The sequence below is a fragment of the Rhineura floridana genome, chromosome 7 (assembly GCF_030035675.1).
Source record: "Rhineura floridana isolate rRhiFlo1 chromosome 7, rRhiFlo1.hap2, whole genome shotgun sequence".
Lineage (NCBI taxonomy): Eukaryota > Metazoa > Chordata > Lepidosauria > Squamata > Rhineuridae > Rhineura > Rhineura floridana.
Window position 1 is genome coordinate 12,905,102 of NC_084486.1, and position 12,514 is coordinate 12,917,615.

The window sequence follows — 12,514 nt, forward strand, 5'->3', positions numbered from 1 at the left end:
TTGATGAAAAATCTTTTTGATTTTTACATTATCTGTCAGCGTCTCATCTCCTTGTATCTTTAAAATAATATTTTTTTGACGTTCTTTTCTTAATTTATATGCTAACCATTTCCCAGGTTTATTTGCAAATTCAAAAGTCCTTTGTTTAGCAAAATTTAGTTTCCTTTCCATTTCTCTAACTGTCAACATTGACACTTGTTTCTGTAACATTTTAATTTGATTTACAATAGAAACTTTAGTTGGATTCTTTTTCAATTCTTCCTCTTTTTGTTTTATTTCTTCCAAAATTAATTGCATTTTCTGTTGTTTCTTTTTTTTTAATTCAGAGTTACATTTAATAAAATATCCCCTCATAAATGCCTTACTTGTATCCCAAACGATATTTTCACTTGTTCCTTTATGTAAATTATGTTCAAAAAACTCTTTTAATTTCTTCTTACATTCTTGTACTACTTTGTCATTCTGTAGTAAAGATTCATTTAGTCTCCATCTAAATCCAAGATTTTTTTTTTTAAAGTTAATATCACAGGATTGTGGTCCGAAAAAGTTTTTGGTAATATATCCATTTTAAAAATATCCTTCGCTAGAATTTTAGACATCCAAATCATATCAATCCTCGAGAATGTTTTGTGTCTTTCTGAAAAATAAGTAAATTCCTTTGCGTTATCATTTATATATCTCCAGGTATCCACCAATTCTAAATGTTCCATCAGTTCAAAGGAAATCTTCGGTAATTTACCCTGTGTCTCTGATATTTTTTTTAGAAAGCCTATCAATTTTTGGTGAGATTACCCCATTCCAATCACCCATGACGCACCAATGATCATATGAAAACTCTGACAATTTTTCCATAAGTCCTGTGTAAAACCTTGTTTTATCTTCATTGGGAGCATAAATACCCACTATCAAAATGTTTGTACCCTGTAAAGTAATTTCAACCCCCACAAATCTACCACTATCATCCAGTAATACCAATTTAGGAAGCAATTGTGGGTTAATGTAAAGAACAACTCCATTTTTTTTTTTTGGTCCAGCTGAAATAAATTCTTCACCCAAATTTTTACAAATCAAATATTTGGAATCTTTCTTCTTAATATGAGTTTCTTGTAAACAAATTATATCCAATTTTAATTTTTTCAAATAATGAAACACTTTCTTTCTCTTCTGCGCCGTGTTGGCTCCATTTATATTCCAAGTTAGATATTTGTAATCCATCTTTAAGCGTGTATTTTAAAATGTGCCTGATGCTCCTTTTAATCCATCATCTTCCTTCCCCTCCTCTGCATATCCTTGTTGACTTTGTTTCCCAGGAATTATATCCATATCTTTGAGTTTATCTTCTTCCATATCTTTTGAAGCTTTTCTCAAGAAGTCCCTTGCTTTTTGAACAGTATTCAATCTATATTTCTGTTGTCTGAATGTAAAGATCACTCCTTCTGGAACATCCCATCTAAATTGAATTTTGCATTGCTTAAGTTTTTCTGTAAGGAAAGCATATTCTTTTCTCTTACGTAGAAGTCTAATAGGAATTTCTTTCATCACCAATATTTCCTTACCATCAATTTTAAAGGTATTTTTAAAGTGTTGCTGTAATACCATATCTCTGGTCGTCTTCTTTATAAAATGAACAAGCACATCTCTTGGAATTTTTTTCATTGTTGCATATCTGGAATTAATTCTATAAACTTTGTCTATTTCAAATTCCATCCGATCTTCATTCAAATCCAGAAATTTTACTAAAGCATTAACAATTTTATCTCTGATGTCTTCACCTGTTTCCTCAGGGATTGCACGGAATCTCAAACAATGCTCTTTATTTCTCATTTCAGTCACAGCCAAATAGTCCAAGTTTTTTTCTAATTCCAGATTTAATATATCTGTTCTATTCTCCAAGATTTGTACCTTTTCTTTAGTATTTTTTGCATCCTCCTTTATTTGCCCAATTGTCCCTTTAATCTCATCCACTTGTGTTTTAATATAGTCTTTTATATCTATCAATTCAGTTTTCATTTCCTGTTTTATATCATTAATCCCTTCCATTATTTTTTGAAACATATCTGGGGGTATAGCCCCTTCCTGTGGGTCAATAGAACCTCTTCGCTCCTGGGCCCTAGTTGCTTTTTTAGTTGTCATTTTCAAAAGAAGCCTTTAATTTCTGATATTAACCACTGTTCCAAAACCTAGAGGCAGTCTATTTCTTTTTTTTTTTCCTCCACCAACAAAAGAGTTAATATTCCAGGCCTGTTATTATAGTCCAGCCAGCACAACACGGTTCTTATCTACGTCCAAGAATGCAAAACAATCCTGGTTCCCAGTACAGCCAACACCAAGCGATTAGTAACATATACGAACAGCAGATTCGTCCAAAAAAAAATAGTCCAAGGAGAAAAATAGTCCAAAATATATTTCCATCAAATAATAATTACCTCTCATCCGTTTTTAAACTTTAAAGCTCCAAATTCAGGCCAGCTTTTTGTCGTAAAAAAAATATATAAGTTGTTTACATTTTCTTTCTTCCTTAATTATATTTAAAAGAGAAAAAGTATGACTCACCCAGGTTTCTCAGTTGCTGATTCGTAAACAAATCCCTTTTATTGTAGTAATTTAAGCCAAATGATAAGATTTAGACAGAAGTAGGCTCGCTGGTTAAGGACGTTTTTTTTAGAAGGAAAAAAAAAAAAACGCTTCGCTTTATCCCAGTACAGCTTGCATGGAAATCCTGACTCCGTCTTCAGCCGATCGGCATGCCTTCTTATCTCAGGGATTTCCTGATCAATTCCAGCCGCCGACAGCTCAACGAAGTCTTGTGGAAAATCTGATCGGTTCTCCTATACCTTGGAGAACATTTAAGCCAGTCAAAGTTTCCTTTTAACTGGCTTTTAACCTGAAAAAAGCTTCCTCTGAGGCAGAGATCTCTCAGAGACAGTCACCAGCTGAGCACTCACTTCCGGGAAGTCTCGTGTGTGTGGCAACCTTTCAAGTACTTGAAGAGTGCTATCATATCTCCCCTCAGTCTTCTCTTCTCCAGGTTAAATATGCCCAATTCCTTCAGTCTCTCCTCATAGGGCGTTGTTTCCAGTCCCCTGATCATCCTTGTTGCCCTCTTTTGAACCTGTTCCAGTTTGTCTGCATCCTTCTTGAAGTGCAGAGACCAGAACTGGACACAGCACTCAAGATGAGGCCTAACCAGTGCTGAATAGAGGGGAACTAATACTTCACATGATTTGGAAACTATACTTCTGTTAATGCAGCCTGATATAGCATTTGCCTTTTTTGCAGCCACATCACACTGTTGGCTCATATTCAGCTTGTGATCAACAACAATTCCAAGATCCTTCTTGCATGTCGTACTGCTGAGCCAAGTATCCCCCATCTTATAACTGTGCATTTGGTTTCTTTTTCCTAAGTGTAGAACTTTTACTTCCACCCAGTTTTGTCATGCTGTGTCCCTATAAGTATCCAATTGCATACTATGGTTGTACAATACTTCCTTTACATTTTAAGTATGCCTTGGGGTAGTCATGGTTCTCCATTGTTTTCATCCTGAGGGGCAGATAGGCTGAGAAATGGTGAGTAGCCCATAGTCACCCACTACACTTTATAGCTTATTTTCATTTTGAAAAATTAATTAGAACAATTTACATGCAGGCAAAATTTATTAAGCAGATTCACACAATATGTGTAAAGCACATCCAACTCGCATTTAAAGCGCATGACTTCCCCTAAAGAATTCTGGGAAGTGTCATTTCCCCCTCACAGTTATAGTTCTCACCACTCTTAACAAACTGCAGTTCCCATGATTCTGTGGTGGGATTCATGTGCTTCAAATGGGTGTTGAATGTGCTTTAAAGGAATGGTGTGGATCTGCCCTAGGTATGATGTTCATTCAAGAGTGAATTGAAAAGAACAATTTTAAAAGATACTTCTTACTCTTACTCATTTTTCAGACCTCTTTCTGAAGTAAAGGGTCAAATCTGTAAAAACATTTGGAGCAGCCACATTAAAAGATAAGGGCAGGGTATTCCAGGCAGGGGGTTGCCAACCCTGCTTGGATATGGATGTCTTTGCAGAAGAACCCTAGTCAAGGTTTACCAACAGCACAGTCCAAACTATATCTACTTAGAAGTCAGTCCTGTTGAGTTCTATGGGGCTTAATCCCTTAGTAAGTGTGTTTAGAATTGCAGCCTTCAGGAGCCTCCATCTTTACTCCCCAAAGCTCCCATCTAACATCTCCACAACACTAGGCTCCTTTGTCTCTGCTGTGGCCTTCTGATGACTGCCCTAGCCTGAAGGCACTTAACCCTTCTTGCTGAAAGCAAGTAGGCTAGATTAAATGTTCCCTACCCAGGCTCATATATATAAAATATAAACGGCATTTTGTCAAAAGTATTTTTGTCTACATTTTATACCTCATCCTTGGTTTTCCAAGCTTGGCATGGAATGCTTCTCATACAGAATTAATTTGAAATGCTGCATATTTATTATCATAATCATCATATTCAAAATAAAAAATATATGTACCGCCTTCAAGTTGATTCCAACTTATGGTGACCCTATGAATAGGGTTTTCATGAGGCTGAGAGGCAGTGACTGGCCCAAGGTCACTCAGTGAGCTTCATGGCTATGTGGGGATTTGAACCCTAGTCTCATTTTGTTCTCACAACAACCCTGTGAGATAGTAGGTTAGACTGGCCCAGGCAGGGTTATTTAGTGAGCAAAAATGATGCAAATAGGATCTCTTTTGATTGTGCTATCGACCTGCTTACTTCCACTCTGACTGGGGCATCTTGCAGCATGGGGAAGAGATGGGGGCACATCACAGCTGAAGTTCACCCACATAGGAGCATTATCTCTTGTTTATTACAGAGACGCCTGCTGCAGGTTTTGCTGCTGAGAGCAGCAGTCAGTTAGTGCGGCCACTTGCGTCACAGCTTGTTGATCCTGAGGAGGCAAAACTAGAAAGTGAGGTTCAGAAAGGAGGCCCTGTGCACGAGGAGGAGGAGGGCATGAAGCAGTGCCAGTTGCCCACAGCCACATCTGCAGAACAGCAAGTACCATGGTTTGGCTTTGAGAAAGCTTGTACATTTGTGAGCCAGAGTGGGAAAAATGTTGTTGTACGATGCAATTACTGCCTTCCAAGGATCAAAAATCTGAGATCAGCTGTTTCCTCCTCATCCAATGTGAAGAAACATTTTGAGGTAAGCCTTTGTCATGCTGGTCCTCAAAGAGTGTCCATTGTCTATTTATGTTTAAATTGTGAAGTTCCTCTTCCATTTTTTCTTGGATTCATGCTTTGTTCTTCTTCCTCAGAGGGCACACCCTGAGAAGCTGAGAGCAATTGAAGAAGCAATAAAGGCAAGGAGACGTGGCCTTCCTGAACCAATGCATGAGACCCCTCCTCCCAAAATGCTGAAGCAGCAGCAGACAACCCTTGAGAGGTAGGGATCTGGCAGGGATCTGCTTCTTCTGGCAGCCTGCGTACACCCTCGCTTCAAACTAGATTGGCTGGAATCGTGTCAGGCCACCACCCATACCAACAAGTAAGAACATTAGGGAAGCCCTTTGGGTGGATTACTCCAAGGGAAATGTTGTCCCAAGGGAGGCATCAGAGGGCTTTAGGTGGTAGGCAGGGGCTGGGCCTTTTCTTCCTGGGGCTCCTCATCACAACCTTGGGTTGCTGCAGGTAATCCTTAAGGGTCTGCTGTGCTGCCCCATGAGTGTGGTGACTTGGTCACCTTCCTACCTTCCATGTCATCATCCACAGGCTCAGGCTGGACCCTGAACCAGGGGACATGACAAGCATCAGGAAATGAAGAGCAGATGATGGTTTCCTAACATATATGTGTTAACATATCCTCTCTCTTTCTTAGATACACAATGGAAGCCTTGTTGAAAGCTGAAATAAAGATGGGTGTACTTAATGAGGACAGTGATCAGTCTTCAGATAAAGACCAGGAAGGAGATGACTTAGAAGATGACTTCTTTAACTTTCTGCCCCAGGGCAAGAAGTCAGCAGTGGACCCTGCTGAGGAGGAACTGGTGAGGTACCTGAGGTCTCCCAGCAGGGAAGTGTCATCACTCCATGGCTTTCCACATGTGCTGCGGTGTTTTTTGCAGCACAACACAGGCATGCCTTCAAGCGCCACAGTAGATCGCCTGTTTAGTACTGGTGGCAACGTAATGACTGTAAAAAGACATTCCTTGTCTGACATGCTCTTTGAGCATCTTGTTCTTTTGAGACATAACAGAAACATATTATAAAAGCATTTCAAGTGTAAAATCTGATTTCAAGAGTTGGGGTATCTTCATTGCTTGGGGGATGTGAGATTCTGTTATGCCATTATGTTAATCTTAAGGATAATTTTTTTTATTCTACTACCCCCTGTGTGTGTGTGTTTATTTTTAATATTGTTTTAGGCTTCTTAGATGTGCAGCAGCCAAGGCCAGCACCTTGTAGGAGTTTTTTTAAAAAAGTAACTGAAATGTAATTGTAGTGATTACTTTTGAGAAAAGTAAAGTAATCAGTTACTTTCAGAGCAATTGTAATTGTAACGGTAATTACTACTTTTTTGGGCCAAGTAATTGTAACTGTAATTTATTACTTTTTAAAAGTAATCTTCCAAGCTCTGAGAGTTCCTTAGATTGAGCTGCCTGGTGCCTAAGGGGCTAGGAGTTCAGGGGCTTTCCACTGATTTCAGTTGGAGTGTATTTATTTATGCCACCTCTTTTGTTGACATAACTACACTGTTACAGATCATGATAATGAGCTCTGGGGAAGCAAAGGAATCCTTCTAAGCTCTGAGCTTCCTCTACCAAACTCCATTCACTGACTCTCCTCCACCCTTCATGCTGGGAGTGCCCGCTGGTGGAAGTGTTCTGCGGCAGTAGCAGGGCTGTGGAGTCGGAGTCGTCGGAGTCAAAAGCAATTTTGGGTGGAGTCGGAGTCGGTAGAAAGTTTGATTGACAAATTTTTTAAAATATAAATTCAAAATGTCAAAGAAGCTTCCCATGAAGTCAGCTGTAGTTGAGCATTTCACCATAACTCAAGATGGAAAACATTTTGTGTGTCAGTGTATGACACAGGACCCAGATGAAGACAAATGCTGTGATGCCAAGATCAGCGCATATTCAGGCAGCGATAAAAATGCTCCTATGAGAGCTTCAATTTAAAAAGACATTTACAGCCCTTTCCAGGGCTGTGGAGTTGGAAGCAATTTTGGGTGGAGTCAGATTCAGAGTCGGAGTCGGACAATAGAAAAATAGAGGAGTCGGAGTCGAAGGTTTGGCGTACCGACTCCACAGCCCTGGGCAGTAGCTTCCTCTGGTACAAGGTTGTCACTATGCCAGTGTGGATTCACTATGCTAGCACATTTTTGTGCCAGTGCAGGGGGATGTACGGGTGAAACTGTTCCCCTGCCCTGAGGAATGGGGACAGACTGTTAACAATGTTGAGAAATCAAGTGATGAAAAATCCCAGGAAGTACATGCATTTCTATATCAGCTCTATGTCTCATGGGAGGGGGGAAGCCCACAGGAAATACTGCTATTGCTTGCTGTATGCTAAACATATGCTGATGTGGAACAAAGCTTATGCATTGTGCATTTAAGAAATGAAGTGACAGACGTGAGACTCAATCTTTACTGATACTCCTGGATAAAGGGGGCAGTATTAGCAGCCTTACCAACCCCTGTCACTAATTGGGCCTTTCCATGAGTTACCCTGTTGATTTTTTCCTTAATAAATGAGTTGTTACCATAGTGACTGCCGCATTACATAGGTCTGTACTTGTGATTTGTCAGAAACACAGATCAGCAGCTCAGATTAATAAACTTCTCAACATGACATAAACATCAAGCCTCCTTAATACACTATTGAAATAAAATAGTGACAGACAGACCATGCTTCCTTCATCTCTCCCCCTTCCCCAATTTTACACCCAACTTCCCTTTCTTAACGGAGTCTTTGAATTCAGTCTAGCCAACTAACGGAAGTGGAAAGACCTGTGGCTTAAGACATGAAAGAAGCGTGTGTCATCATAAGTGCTTCTTCCAGGTGTGAGCCCTGCCCCTGGCAAAGTGCTCTCAGGTGGGCCCCTTCTGGCACTACTGAGCTTACTGATAGCAGGTGGTGGTGAACAGTAGCAGGGCTGTGATATGCGGTGGGCAACTGTGAGCTGTCAGCCATTGTAATTACCCACAATGCCCTGATGTACCATCTCTTTGGGAGTATTGTGGGCAATTTAAAGTGGTGGGTTTCCAGCTGCCCACCACCACAGAGTAAGCTGAGGGGGAGGGAGACCATGGGCAGGAGGTGGCTTCCAGAACAAGCCTTAGCCCTGATGAACCCTGCTAGAGTACTTGTGCCCCAGATGCTGCCCAAAGAAGCCAGGTGCTGATACCAGGGCTGCTACTTTTGTTTCTCATTGTGGCTGCTGCACACATGGGGCTGTTTGCGTTAGTTTAACGGATTAAAAGGTGGCACTTCTGTCCCTATTTCTAAAATCCCTTTCACACTGCAGTACCTGTTGCATTGAGGAACAGCAGTTTTTGCAGCCAATATACCGACATTTCATGCAACTGTCTTTCACATGACTTGTTTTCGTCCCTCACCCATTATACACATGCACACTGTTCGTCACTGTGTAGGAGGTCTAAGGTCTCATCCCATCACCATGCAAACCCTCTCCCTTTAGGATTTGACTTTTTAAATTATTTTAGTTGCATCAACATGGGTGTGTGGGGGAAATGCTTCTGCTATCTGCGCCGATGCCAGAATGCCAGTTCAATTTTCATCAGGCAAACAAACCCCGCACAACTAAAGGGCGGGAACACACTGCATGCTGGGATGCCTGCCATGTGAGTGGCTGCAGCTAGCAAAAGACTCCCACAATTTTCCGGGTTCCCAGTCTTGCTAACGGATTGTTTCCGGTATCATTTATCATAGAAATTTGCACTAAACCTGCACTTCATTCCACTAGAATTCAGGAGCTAGCTTGTACATCATGTGAAAGATCAAATAAAATGCACAAATTACCAGGTAAGAAATCATCAGAATAACAGAATAAAGTGCAGTGCGAAAGCAGCCTGTGAGGGATGAGGTCCAGAATGGTCTCTGAGTGCTGCAAATTTCAGAAAACTGGACCATTTTACCCATTAGATAAAGGCAAACCTAGGTTTTGCCACAAAACAGACATTCAGCAGGGAGCAGCTGCATGCCTGGTACACATATTGTAGCATCCAAACTATTCATTTTTGACTTTACACTTGATTTACACTTAAATCATCTTAGGCATACACATCAAAAACTGTAAAGCATGAAAAGACCCAGAAAGCTGGATTTCACAAAGCTAATGAAAAATGGAAGGACAGCTCTTTTTTTAAAAGAAAAAAATTAAATATTCTGTTTTAGAGCCACTGAAGTTATTGCTTTTGGGACTACTCCCAAAGAAGTCTGGACGTAACAAACAGGTGTTTTGAAAACATATGCGTTATTGTAAGAGTTGACATTAGCTATAATGTTCTACTGGGCTAAGCTGGTTTTGTTGTGAAATGTCTAAATCCTATGACTCAAACACCGTGCACTATGCCACAGACTCAGAGGACAATGAGGCTCTATCCTTGTGGAAAGAACTGCCAGGACCGGCTTCAGGTCCATCCCGACTGAAGGAGACTGTCTTGCCACCCTCCTGTGATTCAGAGGAGGTGAGTCTCGTGGTACTCTTGTTTCCCCAGCCCCACAGGAGCAAAATATTGTGAAATAAGATGGGGGCCCTTTAATAGTCAGCCAGCTTCTCTGGGCAGGTGGGGCATATGGTACTACAGTCCTGCCAATGTGTATAAAGCAGGTGTTTTGAGAGAAAACAGCTTGCAAAGCTACTGTAGTAGAACCCTTGGAGTGTTCTAAGTGCTTGCAGTGTTCTGGGTGCCTTCAACTCTTAGAACTCTTAATGGGACACTGCTGGGCTTCCCCTGTAAGCTCTGAGCTCATGGAACATGACACTAAAATAGAATATATTGGAAGAAGTCAGGATATGAAGGGCATGATCCAGTCCAAAATAAAGACCCTTTAAATCCCACCATTTCTGAGGGGAGAATTAAGCATGTAATAATTTCAGAACTGATTAAATACTTTTCTCTAATATTTTTTACAGAGCTTGGAAAAGTTACTTTTTTGAACTACAACTCCCATCAGCCCCAGCCAGCATGGCCACTGGATTGGGCTGATGGGAGTTGTAGTTCAAAAAAGTAACTTTTCCAAGCTCTGATTTTTTGACAGTTCTCTCCCCCATCTTGGTTTTTGTAAAATTGAAGGATGGGTGCACAAAAGAGAACTACAGCTGTCAGGTTTGATTAATCTCCTTTCACTCAACTTTGATGGAAGATTTGTAGCAACAGGGTCCAGAGACAAGTGACTTGGAAGGTGTTAAGAAAGAAGCCAGTGATCCTGAATTGTTTTGTCTCTCAATGCCAGTACAAAACAATCAGTTGCATATTGTGATTAAGCAGGAACATTAAGCATCTATGTCTAACATGCTTGATATAAAACCTGAAATGTAAAAATAGTCAAATCTGGAGAACAAAAGTATCATTTCTGTCAAAAGACATGCGAGGCACATGATAAAATATCAAGCAAAACAGCATCGTGCTGTTAAGGTTTGGCAGCATGTTCAATAGAATTGCCCTTCAGCTAGACAGGGCTTCTTAAATTTCTGATGGATGAGGTTAGCATTAAGCAACTGTTAGTTTCCTGAAGGCTGGAGTGAAGGGGGAAGGGGGGAATGGCCTCCTCCAAAGGAACTACATCTGTGGAAAGCATTTTGGCCATGTGACAGCAAACTATAGATGTATGAATATGCATGGTGTTTGTTAGGCTGTTTGTTTGCCTTCATAGACAACAGTGATTCTGAGGCATAAGTTGCCTGTCAAAATGAATTTATTCATCTATTGTATTTGTTAAGTTGCCCCATAACCCAGGTTTTTTGGACAATGTATAGTTAAGAAGTTTAAAACTATACAAAAGCATAAAACCCATATAATTCAATCAAATGCAACACCAAAATCCAGCAAATCCAAATAGAGCCAAAACAGCAAATAAACCTAATGTTGGCTGCAAACATATGGCCTAGAAAGCAGTATTGATTGCATATATTTCCTACATTTGTGTATTTATTTATTAGATTTATATCTCATTTTTCAACTATTAAAGTCCTCAAAGCAGTTTATTTATTATTTAAATGTATTAGCCAGGTCAGAACCATCCAAAAACCTGAGAAAACAGGCGGGCCCTAGTGATGTAATGGGGTGGACCCTAGTGACATCACGGGGTGGACCCTAGTGATGTCACAGGGTGGGCCCTAGTGATGTCATTAAGCATGATACATTAAGTATCAACCACAGCTGCTTGGAGCATACCATTCAAAAAAAATTCTCTGATTGGAAATTAAGATAGAAATCTTACCTAAAAGAGGATGTTCCCAGCTCCAGCTGAAGTGACAAGGTCATTCCTTCTCACCGGCTTAGGGAGCATGGATGGAAAATGGAAATAGACTGCCTTCAAGTCGATCCCGACTTATGGCGACCCTATGAATAGGGTTTTCATGGTAAGCGGTATTCAGAGGTGTTTTTACCATTGCCTTCCTCTGAGGCTGAGAGTCAGTGACTGGCCCAAGGTCACCCAAAAAGCTTCATGGCTGTTTGGGGATTCAAACCCTGGCCTCCCAGGTCGTAGGCCAACACCTTTAGGGGACGTTTAATGTAGTCTACTTGCTTCTGGCCAGGCCAATTACCAGAAGGCCATTGTAGGAAGAAAGGAGTCTAGTGTTGCAGAGATGTTAGATGGGAGCACAGATGGATTCCCCTGAAGGCAGCAATTCTAAACATGCTTATTAAGGAACTAAGCCCCATAGAACTCAATAGGACCTACTTCTGATTAGATATGGTTACAACCATGTTAAGGACAAGGGAGGGCATTCTAGGCAAGCAGTTGGCAACTGCCTGTTAGCATTGTGCTGTTGCTAAGACTTGGCTGGGAAACTTCCACAATGTTATCCATAGGTCACTGCAACTTTATGTGTGGTCTACTGTTCTATCAGTAGCTATCAGGGTTGCCAGGTTCATGGCCTGAGACTGATCCTGTATCTTTAGGAGAAGAGAAAGTCAGCCAAGTGCAGGTGTTCTTGCAACACTATAATGAGGAAAACCACAATGTGGAATTCTCCCTTCCCCCTGCACAACTTTTAAAGATACAGAAGACCTCTTGGAGACCGGGCCTGGTAACAAAGAGGTCTTCTGTATCTTTAAAGGGCGTGCAGGGGGAAGGGAGAATCCCACATTGTGGTTTTCCTCATTACAGTGTTGCAAGAACACCTGCACTTGGCTGACCTCCTCTTCTCCTAAAGGTACAGGATCAGTCTCAGGCCATGAACCTGGCAACCCTAGTCTCTATTCAAAGAAATTGAACAATCTCAATTACACGTTTACCTCTAGTATTAAGGTAAAGGTAAAAAAGTGGGGA